Source organism: Solanum pennellii, chromosome 3 (genome assembly GCF_001406875.1).
Source record: "Solanum pennellii chromosome 3, SPENNV200".
Taxonomy (NCBI): Eukaryota; Viridiplantae; Streptophyta; class Magnoliopsida; order Solanales; family Solanaceae; genus Solanum; species Solanum pennellii.
The window spans coordinates 63,749,709-63,759,159 of NC_028639.1; positions in this window are offsets into that span (position 1 = coordinate 63,749,709).

The following is a 9,451-nucleotide window of genomic DNA, read 5'->3' on the forward strand; positions in this document are numbered from 1 at the left end:
TTTATTCAGATTTACACATCTAGATCTTAATGCACATCTTAATATTTAAATGTGTATTCAAATTCAAACGTCTTAATCTTCATAGAAACAAATGAGACCTTGTTACTACTTGTTAATCAAATTCACAACTAAAATTATCTTTATAATATTTAGGGAAAATGCACAAGTACCCCCTAGACTATGACCGAAATCCCAAAGACACACTTTACTAAAGTCGTATTACCCCCCTGAACTATTTTTTTTTAATTTTGTGTACCTCTTTGGCTTACGTGGCATTCAAATATTTCTGACGCGCCTCAATTGCGTGGAGTCACATTGATTGCCACATAAGACAAAAGGTGTATAAAATTACAAAAAAAAAAAAAAGTTCAGGGGTAATAGGACCTTAGTTTAGTTAAGGTGTGTCTCTGTAATTTTGGTCATAGTCTAGGGGCTACTTGTGCATTTTTCTTAATATTTATTAAGGTTTTTTTTTTCAACTAAAAGTATAAATATCTAAATAGAAATATTAACCTAATTATTTTGATTTTGAACTCTCTTTATTTTTAAATTTTAATATTATATTATATTTTTAAATTAATTTTTATTGGCCCACGGGCCGACCCTACAAATATTTCTCAAGCCCCCCAAATGAGCAGGCTTATTCAGGCCGGGCTAAAAAGCCCTTTTCTTAGATGGGCTCCAAAAATCTTAGCCCAGCCCTATTAAATCCCGAGTTAGACCAGACCGGTCCAACGGGCCTAGCCCATATTGACGGCTCTAATAATAATTGAGCTTGCTTATTTTTACTTCTATATTTTGAATTTTGCATGTTTATTAGTATAAATTAATATTTATTTTAATTAATGTCTGATATTAAATTTTGAAAAATAAATAACTAATATTAAAGATGAAATATGAAAAATAAATAAGATATATTAAAAATAATTTATTTTTGATGGACAAATAATAATGAACCTAAAATTAGTGATTAGTGGTCAATAGTCATGCAAAATCAATTGTGGGGCCATTCCATGTTTCCGAGTCCTTTTAATTGGGATTTTTTAACAACACATAAAGTCTTTAACAATATGTAACTTAAAATTTTATTTTATTTTGATTTATTGAAAGTATAGTTAAAATTAGAGAGAACACAAATTAGATCTTGGAATGAAAAGTCAGTACGTAGTATGTTGTAGATAGTAGAGTGTTGTCTCGCTTATTTTTTGTTACTTAATAATTGTAGTATATGTAACCCAGAAGTTTCTCGTCTTGTTATGTCTATTGTTTTCTTGTATTTCATTAATCATATTATTTATTTATTTATTTTCAGAATGCTTATGCATACTCTCTGTAGTATTTTGTCATGACAGCTTCTTTACCTTTTAAGATAGAATTAAGGTATTCATATACGCTATTCTTCACTTTTCAAATTTTATTTATAAAATTATACTGCATACGTTGCTATAAGGTTGTTGTATACACCAGTAATGATAATAAACATGCCTCGTATAATAACTATTGTTTCTAAAAATATTTTACGAGCGTTAATTTTTTTAAAAATTGATTCTTATATAATATTCGATTATATGTTCTCTACAGTATCATTTCGCAAAAACAAATGAATGTGAAGGGCTTTGATATTGGGCTCCACAATGGGTTCAATCACATGCATAATGGGCTATTTAAGATAATATGTCGGCCTTTTTTTAGACAAATGTGACGATTTTATTCTCTGCTAAGATGTATGTAATAACCACTAATATTCAATTATTCTCCAATATATCCTCCTTTATTTATGTCACTAGTTTTTATGTGCCATTTTCAGAGCTCAGAATTAAATAATTATGTAAAAATATATGATAATAATTCTTTTATACGATGTTATAATAAAAGGAAACTTCCACATATAGCCACTTAAAAATAATTAATTACTCTTCATAGCTATAGTTTGATAATTACAATTTGTGGCTACATGTTATTTGGAGGAGAGAGGCGAGCGAGACTGGGAGAAAGAGGAGAGAGGAGAGAGGAGAGAGAGGGTAAAAGAGTGGGAGAAAAGTAAATTATATATGTATTGGGTAGATAATTATATATTATATATATATAATTGTATATATGGCAAGAGAGATTGGGAGAGGGAAGAGAGAGGCAACCGAGACTGCAAGAGAGAGGAGAGTGGCGACGAGATCAAGACAGCGAGGAGAGAGGCGAGCGAGAGAGGGTAGAGAGTGGGAGAGAGGTGAATTGTATATGTATATAATTGTATATAACTGTATATTATACATTTATATAAATGGCAAGCAAGATAGGGAGAGGGAGGAGAAAGGCGAGCGAATTGAGAGAGGAAGGAGAGAGGCGAGCGAGAGAGGGCATAGTGTGGAGAGAGATAAATTGTATATGTATATAAGCTAAAAAATTGTATATTATACATAGTTATTTCTATATTCTGACGAATTATACATATACAAACATGACTAATTATACAAACTTGAAGTCAACCCACGTAATTAATGTATAATGTTAGTCGCGGGTGGTAATTATAGCAAACTATAGCCATGATGAATAATTAACTAATATAAGTTTACATATCCACATAATTTTCAACTACTACATTAAATTAAATATATTAAAAATACCAACGTGAAAAATGCATGTGATGTTTATGATATTTTTTTGGAAGAAGGAATTTGTTAATAGTAGTGAATCTTTTTATTGTTTATTATTCATAATGAACAGTGGCTGTATTTTAAATTTATTTCTCACATGTCATTTATTCTATTTATTTTTTCAATTAATTGACCACTAAAATTCAAACTCTATGAACATGCTAAGTATTCAACTTCTCACATATTGTTTATTCAATATACTAATTATAATTTTTCGATAAAGGATATTTAATCAATCACTCTTTAATGTACGCGGCTACGTCACTTATCAAGTTTCAAATATGCTATACTATTGTAATTTCACTTATAATACTTGAAATTCTGAAATATTGCTTCTTTTCTTTTCTTTTCAATTTATATATTTTTAACTTTTTTTTTTCAACAACTTTTAGCTAATAATGTTTTGTCTTTCTTTTGTGGAGCAGTGCATTTGATTTTCTCTAGAATTAAGAAGCAAATCTATGATGATTAACATTTAAAGATTGTAGGACCTTCAATTTTTGTAGTTTTTTTTAAAAGTAATGATCGATAAAGAAAGGTTGCAGTAAAAATAACACTTTAATAATAGAACGAAATTATTAGCAAATTAGTGGTCCAAATCATAGTTCAATATTTCTTTTTGCTTCTATACTACAAATATATTTTTCATTTGGAGAAAAATCTTCAAATGAATAAAAGTTTGGCCTTTACAATATACATAATTAAAATAAAAGTACATCACGAACAATTAATATTCCATTTGTTTTTACTTTCATTTATAGTCAGTTTTAAAAGACAACATCTCTTTCCTCTACTAAAGTTGTTTTAATTATAAATTTTCACGTGACTATAAAATTAAAGAGATTTTAGTATATTCTTTGATTATATCTTTAATTTAACCAACAAAAGATTTAAAAAGAAAAATTCTTTACTTTTATAAATTCTGTATCAGATCAAAATCAGACAAACAAAATAAAATAGGTTGGATAATTTTATCATATATATATTTTTATTTTTTGTTACAATTATCATATTGGCTCCTATGTTTAGTCAAATATCGAATGAAATCTCAGACTTGACATGTCATAGCCACCTGGCATCCATGTCACTAAATTTCTAGAGGCTTCCACCGAAAGAACTAAGAAGAAAGAATATATGGGGTCTTTATTTTATAATCTTATTAGCTTATGATGTGTCAATTAGATTGACAAAACACAAAGTTCTTTGTCTGATTGATAATGTGAAATGATCTCATATAATCAGTTATAATTTGAATAGAATAAAATGTTACTTTCATCGTTTCAAAAATGATGGTCTAGTTTAATTTCGAACGGAATTTAAGAAAATAAAAAAAAATTTTAATCTTGTGGTTCTAAATTAAAGTTATGTCAAATGTATCAAAATGTCCTTTAATCTTGTGGTCTTAAAAATGCCACGTGAAAAAAGTTAAAATTAAAATGTTACCAAAAAAGGAAAAGGGTTATTCTTTTTTGAACAAACTAAAAGAAAATAACGATATTCTTTTTGAAACGAAGAAAATATTATATAACATGCTATCGAAGATGCCTATAGGACAAGTTAAATACAGTAAAACGATGATTTTAGAGTGAGTTCTCCACTTAAAAGAGGGATAGGAAATTGATCGATTTATAATATCAGTGAATAAATTTTTAGATATAACTAATCGATATATAATAGACATCAAAACTCTATGGTTGGACATACGTGCAAGAATTTACCAGAAAAAGGCAATACATGCTGTAGGCAAAAAGTAAAACAAAAGGTCAATCTTTGATATGAGATTTATATGAAGATAGTACCTAATTGGTTAGATTTTGCATTGAAGCATGCAATCAACAAACGTTTTGTTTTCAGTCATATTCATGTCTTCAACAATGCAAGGCAAAGACATTGATGCGTCTATTTCTCTATTCCATAATCTCATCATTTAAGTAGCAAAGTCGAATTTCGAAAATTAAACAATATAGTTTTGATTGTGAATCAGATATAACGGGAGAGAATATCATATATGTGGAATGAATAATTATTATAAAAAAAAGATTTATCTCTATAGAGTAATATTTTCTAGTTTTTTTCCTATGGACGATTACAATTAGTAATTGAGAAATTTATTTTATACTACCATAAAAGTGATAAGATATAAATTAAATTACCACTATAATGAAAAAATGATAATATATATTAACATTGTATATGACTTACTGTATTACTTAAACTCAAATACAAATCCGAAAATGAAGAGTAATTATAATTCATTTGTTCCAAATTCCAATTTGATCCATTTTTCTATTTAGTTCTTATCTAGAAATATTTTTATATTTAGTAACAATTTAATTTTAAAATGCTCATTTTCATCTTTATTGAAATAATTTATAGTCATACAAACATATTTGATTCATTTTCACTATAAATTTCAAAAGTTTTTTTTTTATCTTTTAAAATTTCATATCAAGTCAAACAATATCAAATAAATTGAGACGAAAGAAATAATAGAGTAGACCATGACACAAGCCTACGTTTATAATGTTTCGATAGAGTAGACACTAGTTAGTCATTTGCTTATAACTAGGTTGGTTCAATGAAGGAAAATGACCTTTAGGTTTGTTGATCCTCTTAAAGTCTCCTCTATCCTAAAATAGGTTATTGCTTGTAAAAATAACTTACATGGAAAACCCCCTTTATGAGAAAGTAAAAGTGCATCATTACTTACTCTTGAGAGTTGAGTAACGCAAGTATTCTTGTTATGAGATCGTCTGGATCGAAGTCATGATCAAACATGATATTTGTTTAGTGAGTTTATGAAGTAAAATTGCATTTCTATTATCAAGCACTCTGATTCATAATTTTTAACATGATAGTAAGTGCTTCATTCATCCCAACAAATAGTTTTATGCATTCGATTCCAAAGAAAATGAATTGCGAGGGGGCTAATTCATTAACGCCACTCGCTTGGGACTGGTCATGTGGCCTGTGTCGAATTCATGATCAAAAATATGGATGACATGTTAGGACCGAAAATAAGCAGGTGTAAACGCGGAAGCTAGCAAAGCAAACCTCGAAAGATCACGAGTAAGAAGACAACGAGAAATATACCAAAAGACACAAAGATTTAACGTGGTTCGGTCAATCGACCTACGTCCACAAAGGAGATGAGCAATCTACTATAAATATGAGAGTACAAAATACAGAGAGAAACAACCTCAACCAATACACTCAGAATACATGGGAGGTTCACACAAGTGATAACGTATCAAGCTTGTGACCCATAAATTCTCCCCCTAACCAAAACTCTCAAATCCCTTAAGACTACATTGTGAATGCTGATTAAGTTAGAAGGAACATTCCTCTATTTATAGAGTCCTAAACCTTTTCCTACAAGAAAATGATTAGTCAATCCAAAACCTTTTCCTAAAAGGAAATCTTATTTATGGTAAGAAATTTAGGGCAAATAAAATCCAACATGACACTTGTTTAGTAAGCTTATTTAGTTAAGAAATTAATGAAGTTGCGATGTTATTTTTTTGATACGATGAATAAACGATTGATCATAACAATTATCCATTGTATTAATAGCTAGATAAGCATGCTTGGCTTGCGTAATTTATCTTGTTTAAGCATCGTCTCCAATAATACTCTTGTAAAGACGTGTTAGGTTAACATACATTTTTAATCATCACTATATCCTAATTTTATCTGATTAGTGTCTCAAATCAAACAAACTAGCATACAATAATAATATGCATGTATTATTGTTATCGATTGATAGGGACAGAGTTTGAAATTATGTTAATTATTCCAGGTCATACATGAAAATTTAAATTAACTTTTGTACATAGTAATTCTATATAGTTAATTTTATATACCTTGAATATCTAGTGCCTACTGCCTAGTGTATTTCAAAATATTATTTAGCATTATATACTTGCATTAAATTTTAATTTGAATGTGTCTATGGATCCCAGAAGAGTATAAATGTTTCACAAAATTGACAAACTTTTGGACCAAATAATTATTAATGTACAGATTGAGACCAAGTGGTCCCCTTAAATTATCAAAATACATTTGTTTGCAGGTACCTCCCACTGTATAAATTAATGTGAATAACTGAAAATCTATATGGACCACTATATACACATGGCATAACATAAAATCTAGAGGGTTATTCGCATTTATATTTTACCTGAAATGGTAAATCTAGGGGCAAGTCATTTAATCTATTCCAACAATACATTATTTTATGTGATATTATTTTTTTAATTTATTCGTAAATAAATTAATATATTTTAAATTATTTTGTTTTGTTTTACAAAATATTTTAAATTATACTTTTTTATAGAAAAATAAAGAAATACTATATTATAATTAATTTATATTGAGTCAACATCTTCAATGGAAGAAGTCACAATATAAAGAGATAAAACACAAAGAAATTCACCTAAGGTATTATGGGTATTTTCAATTAGGCTTAACTCATTCATAATCATCAGAGTCATTTAAAGTATTGGGGGCAGAATAACAATTAAAAAAATAAATTAAAAAGAAAAAATATGTTTCAAAAAAGAAAAATAGAAAATGAGAACTCCTCTAATTCATTTTTTTTCTTCCAAAACAATCCCCACACACAACATAGTCAATGGCAGACGAAATTTCATTAATGGGTGCCAATAGTTATAGTAAAAAAATTATAAATAGTCTAACAGGGAATGAATTTATGTATCTATATCTATATTACTAAAATTTAATCACTATATATAATATAATATTTGGACGAAGGAATGTTGCTAACACCCTTGGATCAAGGTCCTCCACCAAACATGTTGTCATTATCTTCAAATTTGAGTTTTTAATTCAAATATATATTTATTTTTCTTAATATTTTCTGTTCTTTAGAATTTGAATGCATCAAAATTTCAAATTATAACTTCAATTTTGTATTAGTTTTATCGAATTAATGAAGTTTCGCCGAAATTAATGAACACCAAAATGAGAAAAGGAGCAATCACTAAATGCTTGTAATTTTAAATTTTTGTGTCTTTATATGATGCTTAATCTTCCATGTCGAAGAAAAGGGAATTCCATTTCATCTCTTCATATACTTATCTTTTTGCTTTTTTTTTGTTTTTTAGATTTATATTTAATTTATGTTGGGGTTTGATTTGACAAAAGAGAAGAAGTGAGAGAACTATATGATGGCATTGATGATACCATTTTTTTCGACGAAAAATTTGGTGGCAAATTTGTTGACTAATAATAGATTTGTGAAAATAACAATCAATTTGATGGAAAAAATATTTGGTGTACTTGGATAAAATTGGTGTGCAATGACGAATCTAGAATTTTTGTTCAGGGGTTCGAAAAATAAAAGTGTAAACATTTAAACAAGTCTTTAGAAATGGGATCCTTAAAACAACACTTTAACTCAATTTCATGGAGATTTACTATTGCACTATCAATTTTTTTTTTGTTATCGAGCGATTCAAAATATATATATCTATAAAGGAGAAACTTACATAAATATACTATATTAAAAAAATATTTACCATTTATAGCAATAACATTTTTTTTCACTTGACCACTTTTAATTCATTTATAATACAAGTTTAATACATATTATAATGGTAAATTTATTTTTCAAATATAATACAAGTTTTAATGATGGATAATACATTTATCACATATTTTAATACACTTATAATACAATGTGACAATTTTTTACCAAACAAACATAATTTATTTCAAAAACAATTATACTTCAAATATATTGCATACATAATTCACTTTTAATACATATTACAGATTCATCACAATATTGCTATAAATGGTAATAAACAAGAAGTATCGCTAAAATCAGTAATTATTTTTAAAAATATATCAATTTATATAATTTTTCCTCTATAAAATACAAAAAATTTAACTTACATATATCGTGTGATTTTTTTATCAAAATTTTCGAATAAAATCCTGAATCCAACATAAATCCGCCCCTGACCGGTGTGGATGGTTGAAATGGTAAAATGGTGGTGGGAGTATCCATGGAAACAAGAAGAAGACAAAAAAAATTGGCTAAAAATTATTTTTCTAGGCGCCTCTCTTTGTAACACATGGTATTACCTTCACTTAATTAACTACTTATAGTTACTAATTGATTTTATAATTTTAACTATCTAATCATATTAAATTAATTAAGTATAATGATAAAGTAAGAATTGTTATTAGTAAATAATAATAAGTACAAAATTTTATAAAATGATTATAGAGTACTTCTCATTTCTTTCAATTTAGTAACTTATATAATATAATTCATATTTCGAAGATTTCTTTTTAATAAATAATTATTAATTTTAGTTGTATTTTTATTTATTACTATTTATAGAAATATATATCGATATTATTTTAAATCTGCAATATGTATTAAAAGTGAATTATATATGCAATATTACGTATTATAATTGGTTTTTAAATTATATCATGTTTGTTTGATAAGAATCTGACACATCATATTATAAGTTTATTAAAATGTGTGATCAATGTATTGTCCATCAATAAAACTTGTATTATATGTGAAATAGTAAATTGTTCTTTGTAACATGCATTAAACTTGTATTATTAATGAATTAAAAGTGATCAAGTGTAACGACCTGTTTAGTCGTTTTAAGCAGCAGATTTTATTTCTGGAAAAACTGTCTGAGTCGACGGAACCCACGACGGACCGTCATGGGCACGACGGGCCGTCGAGGGGGTCTCGTTCCAAAACACTTAGAATTCTGAAATTTGGGTACTGAAATCGACTCTCTGAACTTCGT